This window comes from Pecten maximus, chromosome 15, assembly GCF_902652985.1.
Source record: "Pecten maximus chromosome 15, xPecMax1.1, whole genome shotgun sequence".
Taxonomy (NCBI): Eukaryota; Metazoa; Mollusca; class Bivalvia; order Pectinida; family Pectinidae; genus Pecten; species Pecten maximus.
The window spans coordinates 25,517,044-25,531,313 of NC_047029.1; positions in this window are offsets into that span (position 1 = coordinate 25,517,044).

Sequence of the window (14,270 nt, forward strand, 5' to 3'; positions counted from 1 at the left end):
ATCTCAAATTACAATCCATTTAGTTACCGCATAATTTAACTATAATTCATTCAGTCAATACTGGACGATATGCATAACGCGCTCCAGATAAATAACAGCATATTATTGATGCTCGGTCACCCTTAAAGGTATTCGCAAATTGATTGGTCAGACGAAAAAAAAAAAACACCTGCATTTCGTCTGAAAACAATTTAATCAATGATACTTATATAAACGCTATTGTATAATCATGCGTGCAAGCATGCTCACACATAACCACGTGTACTCTGAAGAAGGCATGAATAAGGTTTACTAATGGTGTATCTTGTACGCTATATTATGACCAAAACTAAATATCTGTACAAATATGTAAACCCATACAATGTTTATATATAGCCACTGGTATATAGACATTTGTACGAATGAACGATTTCAACAAATACTACATATTAACTACGTGAAGAGCATAGTACGTATACGCAGTCTAGTGTTCTTAAATGGTAAAGTAAAACTAACTAAAGTCTGGTAACTACAAGTTTATATCCAGATATCACTGAGCCCGATATATGTACTTCGCAAAGGGTACAACATTGTATATTTGCACAAATAACCAATATACAAAAATTACTATTTGCAAATAAAATATATATTATGATACACATATATTCACCTTTGCACACATACTCGCATGTACAGTTATTATTACGTAGTTATATGTATATATTTTAATATGTAAATAGCATAGTAGGTATAAGTTACGATATACATGTATGTTATATGATATATTTGGTATGAATGGACACACAGAGACATGTGTTGGTAGGTTTTCTTGATACAAAGAAAACAAAAAACCAAAGAAACTATAAAAGGAATGAGTTGGATTACTAGAAATAGATAATTCGATAACCAGAATAACACACACATATTATCTAGGATCGCATTTGCAAGACTCTCAACGCTAGTAAGTGTAGGTTGGAGGAGAAAATAAAAGAGACTGGTACGGAAATTCACTTATCAAGACGATAGCAGACCACAGTAGATGTAGATTTTTCTCTCACGATTGTAGGACTATAGCACAAAAATGTAGTTTCGCGGCATCATACAAGAATCTTACACTTTATATGTTGGGACGCCCGTCACCGTCGGTGTGTCAGCCAGAACTCTGACACTGACTAGGTGACAATCACATGTCCGAGGGCACAAGTTCAATTTCCCTGCGGATCTGGTGAACGTTGGACGTTCATGTTTGGTCAAGTTTTTTGGCCTTAACTAGATTCCGTGAAAGAAAGGCTAACTTTCCGCGGTGTTTAGTCAGATCCTCGTTGACCGAGATATCCTTGGGTGGCGTACTGGTACGGAATTTACGACACGTCTTCAGAAGATTGAACTTCGCGTCAACGGATGTCAGACGGGCTATAATCTGGCGCGGCCTGTTTCGCTTAGGAGCTATCGAGGAGGGGCGCAATTTGCTGATGGACCGCCATTTGGATATTATTTTGAATAGATTGCATGTCATTCATCATATGAACACGAACTGCCATGGCAATTCTCTGGACATCGATGTCAGACAGAGAGGCACCCGCGGGGTCGGCGACTTGGAAAGTAGCGGACCCTGGAGTGGCGAGAAAAAAGGTCTTTGGAGAAGGCCAGGCTGAAGTTGGCCACTTTGTTGGGGGATTGGCGATGAGGTACCACTGGCCATGGGAGTAGTAAATGAGTTAATCACGCTGTTGGATAGCGGAGAAGACATAAGTGAAAATGAAAATTGTTTCTGTTTTTTATTGTCTCTTTGTATCGGTGATGGGGTTGATGAAGATGACAGGGCTCTCTTGGATGATGGAGAATGGTGGGCAGTCATATGTGGTATGCATGCGTACACAAAACAAGTTCAGACAATGTACGTGGCACGCGCTATAACATTATATATTATACAAGTATTCACGTACGTGTACGGGTTTACGGTTCAATAGACACAGGTATGCAATGAGCATTAGTCGTAAGCGTGAAGAAAATTCAAAGTTATTGCATATTAGAAGCAATAAAATGGCTCATAGATCGAAAGTCATTACGTACGAATGTAAGGTAATACGAAGTAATTTCCCACCAGGGGCACGTAACTCTTCCTTTAATATTGATTGGTCAGCATTAAAGTTTACATTGATTGGTAAGCTGTATAGTTAATATTGATTGGTGAGCAATAAAGTTAAAATGGATTGATTGACAGTATAGTTAATATTTGATTCTCGATCCAAGGCCCTATGTGATTGATTAGTCGTTTTGTATGTGTACATGTATCACATATTTGTGTGATTAATTTTTTAACTTAAATTCCGTTTCGTTGTTCAACGGAATTATCCGTGGTTGTATTAATTCCTTTTGCGTACTGTCAGCTATATATGTATACACTCAACCCAGCACATGACATTTACCTGTAGTCCATTTGGATAAGAGATCTCGAGTTTACAGACAATGTACTGGTCCTTATCTGTAGCACAGGGCCTTGGATTGGAATTAGGACCTTTGCCAGGTTTATTTCTTTAATTGGAAAGAAAAAAAAATCAAATCTTGGACGTTGAATATTTTGATAACACATGATTAAATGGTGATAGTGATGAAAACTCATTCAGTGTATACGGTCCCCGAGCCCCTGTGATAAAATCTCATCAAGAATATACGGTCGCCGAGTCCCTGTGATAAAACCTCATCCAGAATATACGTTCGCCGAGCCCCTGTGATAAAACTTCGCTCAGCGATATTCTGTGCAGCTGTTATTGTAGCGAGGCCGCTTAGCGCCGACAGATTGATAAATTGTTCGTGGATCAATACCATTTTTGGTGTCTTTTCGAATTCCTAACTATGTTGTCGGCTGGTCTGTGAATACTTTTAGTATATCAAAACATTTCCCGAGTAAAAATCAACGACTGAGTCGCCGATTTCCGGATACTTCTATTATCTTATTTTTTGATAAAACCAAATCACTAGTTGCAGAGAAAGGCATATTTTGCCGCTCCCATTCGGTCACCATACCATAACATCTAGGCCATGGCAGATGTGGTACCAGATCTGGCGAATAATGCCGACATATATAGGATATATTGCTAACTAGACTGCACAGCTGCGCCAGGTAGAAACCAGCAGATCTGTGTATACGAAGGTAAGTTTCGTCGAGATAGACGAGATCTCGGATCTGCAACGCACGTTTTCACCGACTCGGGGACAGCAAGATAATATAGTTGTTTCAAAGCATATTCTCTTGTCATTTTTGATTCCATGCCAATTAACGAAAACGCAAGAATATGATGTAAACATGTTAGGTATTACACGCACACGCACAAATGATGCGAACTATACCTCCTGTTGGTGTTGTTAATCTTCTGTACAAAATCCACATACATTGTATACAATTTACAATAAACAAGGTTGTTGGATTATCATTTTCCTTCATTATCTTATTCGCCTCTAAGGGTGGTTTTGACATTGCTAATCACACACACAAATGTAAACAACGATCATGGTATTCACATTGTTCGATAGACTATATGTAATCACAATGATTAAGTCGAGAATATGTTATCGCTTCAACACCAAAGCGATCTATTGATAAGCAGTTTATGAGCGCCGTAGATCCCTTTTGAGATTCGTAAACTTGAAATGTTTCACAGCAAAGCATTACAGAAAAATGGTTTCACATGGAAAATGTTAAGATAAGGAATAGCCGTAAGTTCAGGAACGTTGATAAAAGCAGTATCGATACTTTATTTGTTTCCTCGTTAGGGGTTGCGGTCTTTTTACTATTGCAACAGCAAACACTCCACAAGTCATTATTGTACATGTATTAGCAGTTACTGACAAAGCAAATTGATAGTACACATGATGAAACTGTCAGGACGTAGCACTTGGAGCCGACATGGAATTTGATGTTGAATCTAATTACATGTTTGGTAGCTATAGACAATAAAAGCAACAAAAAACAACAGGAAGACATTGTCAGATGTTTAAACATAATTCTGTAATCTGTAATCGATGCCAATGATAATGCCTGAAATAGTGTCGATTATTTGTTTATTAATAGAAACATGTCCAAGAAACAAGGAGTGGCGACAAAACAGGAGTCGACTGTGGATATAGAACAGGAGTCGACTGTGTATATAGAACAGGAGTCGACTGTGGACATAGAACAAGAGTCGACTGTGGATATAGAACAGGAGTCGACTGTGGATATAGAACAGGAGTCGACTTTGGATATAGAACAGGAGTCGACTTTGGATAAAGAACAGGAGTCGACTGTGGATATAGAACAGGAGTCGACTGTGTATATAGAACAGGAGTCGACTGTGGACATAGAACAGGAGTCGACTGTGGACATAGAACAGGAGTCGACTTTGGATATAGAACAGGAGTCGACTGTGGACATAGAACAGGAGTCGACTTTGGATAAAGAACAGGAGTCGACTTTGGATATAGAAGAGGAGTCGACTTTGGATATAGAGGAGTCGACTTTGGATATAGAACAAGAGTCGACTCCGCTAAAGAGGGTAGACAACGAGAGCAGGCATGATGACACACAAGTAGCGAAATCGCCCAAACACGGCAAGCTCCTGTCTTTTCTGAATGAACTTCGCAGCAACAAGTCTACACAAAGAAATGTCTTTCTGAGCGCATGCGCAGCATTTGCCTTCGGTGTGCTGGTTTGTTTTCTTATTTTGTAATACACTTTCCGTTGAATATATTAGTCCACCGACTTATAGCTAGGGATCTGTATTTGTCAATTCAACTGGTTTATATCATCTCGCGCTATAAATGGGCACACTTTTACATGAGAATATGTATTGTTTTAAACACAATGGCTTGATACTGTTTCTTACGTTTGAAAATATAGATGCGTGTAACCATGCACACCATATTTGGATGACGTCATGTTTTAATATTTAGATAACAGCACCACATCGAGATATCTCAGCTTAAATATAACGCAGCGGAAATCTACAATAATAAAGATATATTCATGCACGTATATAACATTTGTGATTTTTATAGGGATGGTCAAAAGGACAGATTGGTCCAGCATTTCTTGACATCTTGACTATTTCCGGCGCTGACCTCGAGAAGGGATCTGCCTTTATAACGGCATACTTTGTAGGCCGCGTGCTAGGTTCATTACTCTGCGGAGGCCTATACTCAAAAGTCAACAAATACTTTCTCATAGGATTCGCTATGACCGGAAATAGCGTCATGTTTGCGACTATCCCCTGGTGCTCAACATATGGGCTGATGATTGCTGCGCATGTCCTGCACGGATTAGTAGGAGGGATATTGGCAGTTGGTAAGTGAAATTTGCGTTACTTTTTTATGCATGTTCTACGTATGACAATTGTTTATGGTTATTTGGATATAATACAGATAACATCACAAATATTACCTATTATAATACATTTAACGTCACCAATATGACCCATTATATACACTTTTAAAACGTCACAAATTTTGCCCATTATAATAACCATAACGTCACAAATATGACTCCTTACATTCATGTAATGTGTACAACTTTGCTGTTTACAAAATAAAATACTGTTTAAACCAAATATGACTCGTTATAATACACATACCGTCGCAAATATGACCCATTAAAATACACATACCGTCGCAAATATGACCTATTATAATACACATAACGTCACAAATATGACCTATTTTAATATACATAACGTCACATATATGGCCTATTTTAATAATTTTATTTCATCTGTTACACTCATTTTCATTGGTTGGAAAATTAAGGTTATTTCTTCATAGCCCGAAAAAATTTACGTCATTTTTAATGACGTAATACACGTAGAACTACTTTTGACGTCGTCTGCTTGCGACTATGAATGTGTCGTTCAACGTCGGATATTTTCGGATTGGTTATCGAACAGAATATCGATTATAAAGTCATCGGAGATACGAAAGCTCTATCAGAAGCTACAGTCGAGAATGTTCTGCAAACCAAAAACTTGTAATCAGCAACACTTTAGCTTCGATAATCAATCAAAACTGCGGCCATAATCAAAATGGCGTAGGCCCACTTGTGGCCGCGGAAAATACAACTTGCCTCTGATACCGTCCAACTCATGCGCCTCCTCGATTAGCAATGCTCTGTCATCGGGGATGTTTTCCAACTCATCTTTCAATAACTGAGTGTTTAATTTTCCTCACAAGTCTCTTACATATAAACAAACATTCCAGTGTTTCTGATTTGTTAGCCTACAGCACCGTGAGTGACTGTTGACTGCGTCCTCAGACTAGTGCGAACTGGATCAAACCGGTTCGGCATGATCGTTTTCGCGGGAAATTTTAATAGCGGCACAGTTATTGGCCTCAATGAACCGCTGGTGTAATATTGATGCGTCGCACATCAATCTATTAATTTGTTAAAATAAATTGAATAAATGATGGTTTATGTCTAATAAGCATTGTTTTTAGTTATTACAATAAAATTATAAGCATTATTCTAAATTTATTTTTGGTTTATGAAGTCATAGACAAAAAAACGGATAGGCATTCTTTTTCATAGACGCTTCACATAACGTCACATATATGACCCATTAAATACACATACCGTCGCAAATATGACCCATTAAAATACACATACCGTCGCAAACATGACCTATTATAATACACATAACGTCACAAATATGACCTATTTTAATACACATAACGTCACACATATGGCCCATTACATTACACACAACGTCACAAATATTGCTCTTTGTAGTACACACAACGTCAAATATATGACCCATAATAATACGTATAAAGAAACATTTATGTCCAATTATAATGCATGATAATTAGCCTCTTCATTTATGTTTATTCCGTTTGGTTTTTTGCTTTCTGTTTATGTAGTTGTCTGGAAATACTGCCGATATGTAGTCATATTTGTTTAAACATGCGTCTAAATAGAAGATCGTTGGATTTTATAATCGAGACATATCTTAAAATACGATTTTACTTGTACAAATCACACTGTTTTCAGATCTTCCTCCCAAAACTGTTTTTCCTTTTTCACGGGATTGTTACGTATACACATACTACCACATCTTTAATAAGGCTGACGTCCTTAAATGTGCGATCGTTATAACTCAACATTTCCTTTATCGATATTCTCTTTACTTTCAGCTCTCATATCTTTGGCCGTATCAATATGGGGAGTTTCGGCTCGTGGCCGGGCGTATCTTAACCTATTCTATGCAGCTTTTGCCGTTTCCGGTTTGATTTCTCCAATTGTAACATCACCATTCTTACTTCCAGTAAAATCTTATTCAAGTTTGAACGCTACGTCAGAAGATGTTTCGATTCGCCACCTGTATGCCGTTAGTAATTCATCAATAACTATTGCAAATGTTTCTAACTTTATGCCTACCCGGCAGTCTAATGTGACGGACTTTACATCACAAACGTCAGATGTATATAAACAGTCTAATGTGACGGACTTTACGCCACAAACGTCAGATGTGTATAAAGCGTATTCATTATCAGCTGGTGTCGCTTTGATGGCATCGGTGCCATTCATTGCCATCTTCATGAAGACGCGAACGTCTACCACAAAAAGCTCTAAAAGTGCTGAGTTTCATTTCGTTGGAAATCTACCAATCTTTGTGAAGATTCTTCAGATGATAAACATAGGAACATATGCATCTGTGTTTAATGCAATAGACTTTACATTTAGTGGTTATCTAACAGTGTTTTGTGTACAACATTTGCAATGGACAAAAACAGCAGGATCTATGCTGACTTCTGTTGTATTTTGTGCCACATTTACGGGAAGAATTCTTGGAATATTTCTAGTCCATCATCTCAAATCATTGACGATTCTTTTGCTATCCACCATTGTGTGCGCAATAGGATTTTTAGGACTGTCCTTAAGCGCTCTCGTGCATGAGGATGCTGGAATCTGGATATCTGTTTGCATTCTTGGAATTCCTCTTGGTATAGGATGGCCAAGTATACTAAGTTGGTCAAATGAACATTTTGTCCATGCGTGCGGCAAGATGACTGCATTCTTTATGGTGACCGCATTTATTGGTGCTCTCCTTAGCCCCATGCTTTTCGGATACATGATGGAAGAATTTTCTCCTATATGGTTCTGTTATCTAAATCTAGGAAAGTCCATTATTAACATCATCAATGTTGTATTAATGCTTGTATACTCTAGATTTTTACGAAATGTGGCCGACACAGTTATAACGTTGAGTTGCTAGCTCTACTTTACATGGCTATCACAAGCTATATCAATTTCTGCAAGATCAGATTATGAAATAGACTTGTAAACACATATCTGTACAGCCTTCTGTATTTCTTGTATGTAGTCGGCGGAAAACAAAAAAATGGATATTCGATAAGAAAGGATGCTCTTGAATTAAACTTCTACGCATAAGCTTGTCCTAGACCTTACAAAACGTATGACTTCACAAAACATGGATATTCGATAAGAAAGGATGCTCTTGAATGAAACTTCTACGGATAAGCTTGTCCTAGACCTTACAAAACGTATGCCTTCACAAAACATGGATATTCGATAAGAAAGGATGCTCTTCAGTGTATAATTTAAATAAACCTATACTTAGATCATGGAAATTCTTTATATACATTTATATATTGACCGAGAGTATTCCCACCAACTTCTCTAGTCCAAACTGACCAAAGTCAAGAATCTGATATTTTGAAGCTCATAAAGGTTTTAGCGTCCCCGGAAATGTTCAGAAAGATACAGAACAACCAGAAATGTGTGGAATATCCTTTTCATACATATCTTATTTTTAAAATTAACAACAAAATAACAAATTATAAAAAAGTTTCTGTTTTTGTTAGTTGACAGCTTGATTTTACTTGAAGAAACAAAGAAAAACAAAGCAGAAAATGCACTAGTCCAAAAACAGCGGATGAATCAATTATCAACGATATACACTGTTGTAAAGGATTTGTTTTAATTAGACAGTTTGTTTATATTTTATATTTTACGGCCAATCGACAACTAGGGTCATTTAGGGCCAAATAATTAGACAGATTTGGAAAAAGTGTTCGCAAAAAAAAAAAAAAAAAAAAAAAAATAAATGAAATGTTTGTGACGTACATTGTATTGATCAATGTTTTGCACAGCTCACTGGCAGATTGTTTCCTCTCATATTCATTAGTGAAAAACCTAGACATTCCAGAAGGCTTATATACATTGTCTTATTCATTGCATAATAATGTTGTTTTAACATTAAATTTGTTGAATTGGTACGCCCAAATGTTGTTAAATGGAGCGGAACACAGGGACATGCTACAATCGTAGTAATCGGTGTCCCTGTGATATGGCCTTATTATGCAAAGATTTGTTTTTGTATATTTGGATATAAACATTAATGTGTCATGTCTCGAAATTTCAATCATTTAGACATTGTGTCGCACGTAAATAAAATATATTCATACGCATGGAATGATGTCACGATTTGAGTGTCGGGTATGCTCTCATAGACAGCAAATCTACAAAGTAAGTTTATATCGTTGCCTTCAAAATGTCAACAATGTTTTATAAAAAAATATGAGAGACGAGAATACCCTATGACAAAAACATCATTTAAAAAAACCCTGATTACTAGTAAGTTTAGATTTAACATTTTATAAAGAAATATTCCATATCGTATAATACCCACATATCATATAAATGTTTTTATAATGTTTACAAGATTTTGTTTTGTTTGTTTGTTTTTACTTTACATTCCTCCAATATTAGATGTCAATTAACGACTACATCGCAGTGACAAACGCACACAAAAGGCTAAAATTGAGACAGTGTCATAGGTAAAAAACAATTGTTCAAGAAAAATACATTCAAACTTCAGGGTGTTTTATAATGTTTACAAAGTGGTTAAGGGTGTCCCGACCTTTAATCACTAGCCCTATGAGTTATAACACTTTTGAAATATGGCGGAAACCGTGTGCAGAGACTATATTAAAACTAGTATCCAAGATTACACAAGTAGAACGAACTGTTATTTATGTGGGGTTAAATTTAAACCTGAGATGTTAATATATGTGAGTGTTTGTGCATTTGTTTTGTATATTTCTTGCTTGGTTGCAACTGAATATATATGAGGTAGTTATGCTGTTTTACATTAGTAACGACACATTATGCAACACCTCAAGATACCGACCCAAGATTGAATAACACACAGGTTTACATACATATTTATTGCTGTCAAGAATAGCGAGGCCAAGGTTCCACGATAAAAGACTGTTGTAAGTACGAGGTTTTTTTTCAGATTCTTTTGTTTCCCGTCTGATTTGATCAAAATTGTAAATTCATTATAAAAGAAAAAAACTACATAATATTAAAGATAAACAATGATTTCGGGGAAGGTTTGTGTTAAAGGTAGAAACTAACAACAATATACATCATTGGAGCTCTTCAGAATGTTTTGAAGACTTATATGATGTCGTAATAAGTATAACAATAATCATATCATAAAACAAAGACCGACAACTTACAACTACATTGGTTTAAACAGTATTTTATTGTTCAAATATTTACATAGAATATTACACAAACATAGAACAGTAAAGAATTCGGAAAGAAGTACTTTCGTACTTATATAAATCCGTCTTCTCTTTGAGACAGGCAGATAACATAATAAGCAGATATCATGTTGAGCTACAGACATACAACTTGTACGTATGTAGATCAGCATGACTCTGGCCCGTACGCATATAAATAAAGTAATCTCAGCAGAGAATTTGCAATACTGTCGAAATTAACATACAATGGTAATAAACAGTAATTACATTAATACATAGGTTAAGAAATTATCTCATTAGTACTAATCTATTTGAGTAGTGGGGGAGCGGAAGGGGAGGGGGAGGGGGAGGGGGCGTGGGTGTAGGTGATGGTGGTAGAAGAATAGGAATGTTATTGCAACATTTTTTCCGTGAGTCCTCATAAAGAAGTGACAACGAGGGACATGGGTTAGTTTTTGACATACATTATATTCTTAGAATAATATATATGTTTAGATATCTTATAGTGAAAGGGATATCATACAGACTCAAAGCGTTTACTTTTAATAATAAAAGATTGGACAGAATTGAAAATATTAATATTTTCTGCTTCGGTACGCAGTGAATCACCGTAAAGAAGCAAGTCTAGTGACAAGTTGTTAATAGGATAGATGTATTGATGGCGTATCATGTTGTACATATTACATTCCAGGAGATAGTGATTTGTTGTTTCAATTTGACCGCAGGTACAATACGGATTTTCAATAAGATTTTTATGAAATAGATGATCTCGAAGAGAGCTACATTTTAAACGAAGTCTGGCATGATAAACTTGCCCCATTCGTTTTCCAGACAAATAAAATGTGGGAATATTCAATTTTCCAGAGTTGAGATACAATTTTAGGTGAAAAATGGAAGGATTTTCTTTTATATTCGGAGGTAAACCATTCCATAGGGTAATAGTAGAGGGAAAGAACGAGTTGTTATAGAAAGAGGTTCTAGCTTTCGGAATGGTGATATTTTGAGATTGGCGAGTATTATGATTGTGCAATTCGTGTATTCTATTTGGTAATATATCTGTTAAATAACTAGGTGTCTGCCCATGGGTAATTTTATGAAGCTGTATAATTCTATGCTTACGTCTTCTTTCAGATAACGGCTCTATACCAGTTTCCCGGTAAAGGGAATCATGACTAGTCAATTTAGTTGCACCACATATTATCCGAATAGCTTCGATTTGGATACTCTCTAGTTTTTTTGCATATTCAATTGTTAGATTGTCCCATACGACATCAGCGTATTCTAGCAGGGGACGGATAAAGGACAAGTACATTTGTTGAAGGCTTCGTCTGTCAACTCTAAATTTTAATTTCCTGAAAATGTTGATACGAAATGACGCTTTAGAAATAATAGTATCGATGTGCTGTTTCCAATCGGCATTGTTTGAAATAGTAACACCAAGATGTGTGTGAGAAGTCACTTCAGAAATAGGAGTATTATTTAGATTTAGGACCGGATGAGGATGTTTGATAACTTTTTTACTTACTACCAGACTCTCCGTTTTATTGGGATTAAAGTCAACCAACCATTTATAAGACCATTCTTGTACTAACATTAAATCACTTTGTAATATATGGGAGGCGTTTGGAGGTGAATCTACTATGACATATAACGTAGTATCATCAGCAAACAACTTGATTTTTGCTTGAATGTTGTCAACAATATCGTTAATATATATTAAAAAAAGAAGGGGCCCAAGAATTGATCCCTGGGGAACACCTGCATTTATATTTATCCAAGAAGATGAACTTCCGTTTAAGACAACTCTCTGTTTCCTATTAGAAAGATAGTTTTTAAACCAATTTAAAAGAGACCCACGAATTCCCACTGAAGAAAGTTTACTTAAAAGACCGCGATGCCACACGCGGTCAAATGCTTTGCTTACATCGCAGAAAACAGCTCTTACTTCTTTACCATTATCAACCGCTTTACATATGTCATGCGAAATAGCTAATAGCTGATTTACAGTAGAGTCACCTGCTACAAAACCCGATTGGTGACTTGTAATGATATTATTAGTACTTATAAAATTATAAACATGTTTGTAGACACATCTCTCCATCAACTTTCCAGTTATACTAGTGGGGTGACACCTGAAGGATGTCACAGAAAGAATGAAATGTAGTGAGGGGCGATAACTCTGTTCCAGCAGTTTTCATCAAAATCGCTCTCTATCTACATTTCGACCAATAAGATAAGACCTTGTGTTGTGGGCCGCCATAGCCGAGTGGTTAAGGTGTCCCGACACTTTATCACTAGCCCTTCACCTCTGGGTTGTGAGTTCGAAACAAACAAGGGGCAGATACCTTGTTCTGACTCTAGGTCGGTGTTTTTTCTCCGGGTACTCCAGCTTTCCTCCACCACGAAAACCAAGCACGTCCTTAAATGATCCTGGCATTTTATAGGACGTTAAAAAATTAAGTAAAACTGTGTTGTTGCCAAGAAAATGAAACCCATTAAGTTTAATTTTCTGTCCTATAATACCCCTATTTCAATGAAATCAAACAATATCTAAAGGATTTGGACCAATCAGAGGCTAGAAAATGGCGACCTTTTCGGTAAAATATGATTATTGTTAAGTGAGGTTATACAAGAGTAGCCAGTGTCCCATGATGTACCTACATACCAAATTTAAATTTCATTGCAATTGGACAATAACTAAAATCTTCGAAAATGAATACGTTCCGTTACCACACTTCATTCTTTATAATATTCTATCGTCAATTTATCCATCGGAATCCTGAGATCTCATTACCAAGATAGTTAAGAAATAATTAACGTTGATTCGTGTATTGTTGCAGGATATACAACGAGGACGAGGGTATTTTGCAATTAAATTAATAACGAAGGCCGCAGGTCAAAGTTGATTATTTCTATTCTACCATGTACTGTTTAGTTCTGAGATCTATATAGAAAAACGGCAAAGAAACCCCGGAAAAACCTTGTAATTTATTTCTTGAGTATTGCATTATTTTGTTGATAAAATATATACATTTGTATTTCTTTACAGGCACTACAGTACTACAATCAAAAACATCTATGATATGGCATTGATTTTGAAAATTAAAAAAAAAAAGGATAAAAAAATAGGCCTTCGTAGGATTCGAACTCGCGTCTTGATCAAAAATAGAAGAAGTCTAACCATTATAGTCCACTCGGCTACAGTAACCGTCTAACCTAATGGGTGAATATTAGATACATAACATTGTAACAGCCGTGACTCATAAACGTCTATTTTTGACACGTGCGTGTATTACTGGAAAATAATCATGGTTTTTAACCAATCAAAACTGTACTGTCGTTGCATAGCAAACATGGTAGAATATTAAATGATTAATGAATTTCGTTGCTTATACTGCCATTCATTATATTTTAAAATTAATAAAGTATTTCTATTACTAAGTCTAAAATACCTCTTGAGTATTAATACTAAAAAAACAATTCCACATGTGTACACAAAATCCTAAACATCACTTCTGGTTATAACATCATATATTGGGACCGAGTTCACAATTAGCTTCGCTATATGTTTCATTGTAATATTAAAATTCATAATAAATTCCCAAAATTGCATTTACAACTTTCTATTTCACCTGGTCAAGACCAACATCTGAGAAACAAAATATAAAAGTTCAACACAGAATGTTGGACATTATCAGGAGATATCTGTCAACATATGTCAACAAATACCGATTGTATACATCCGGGTC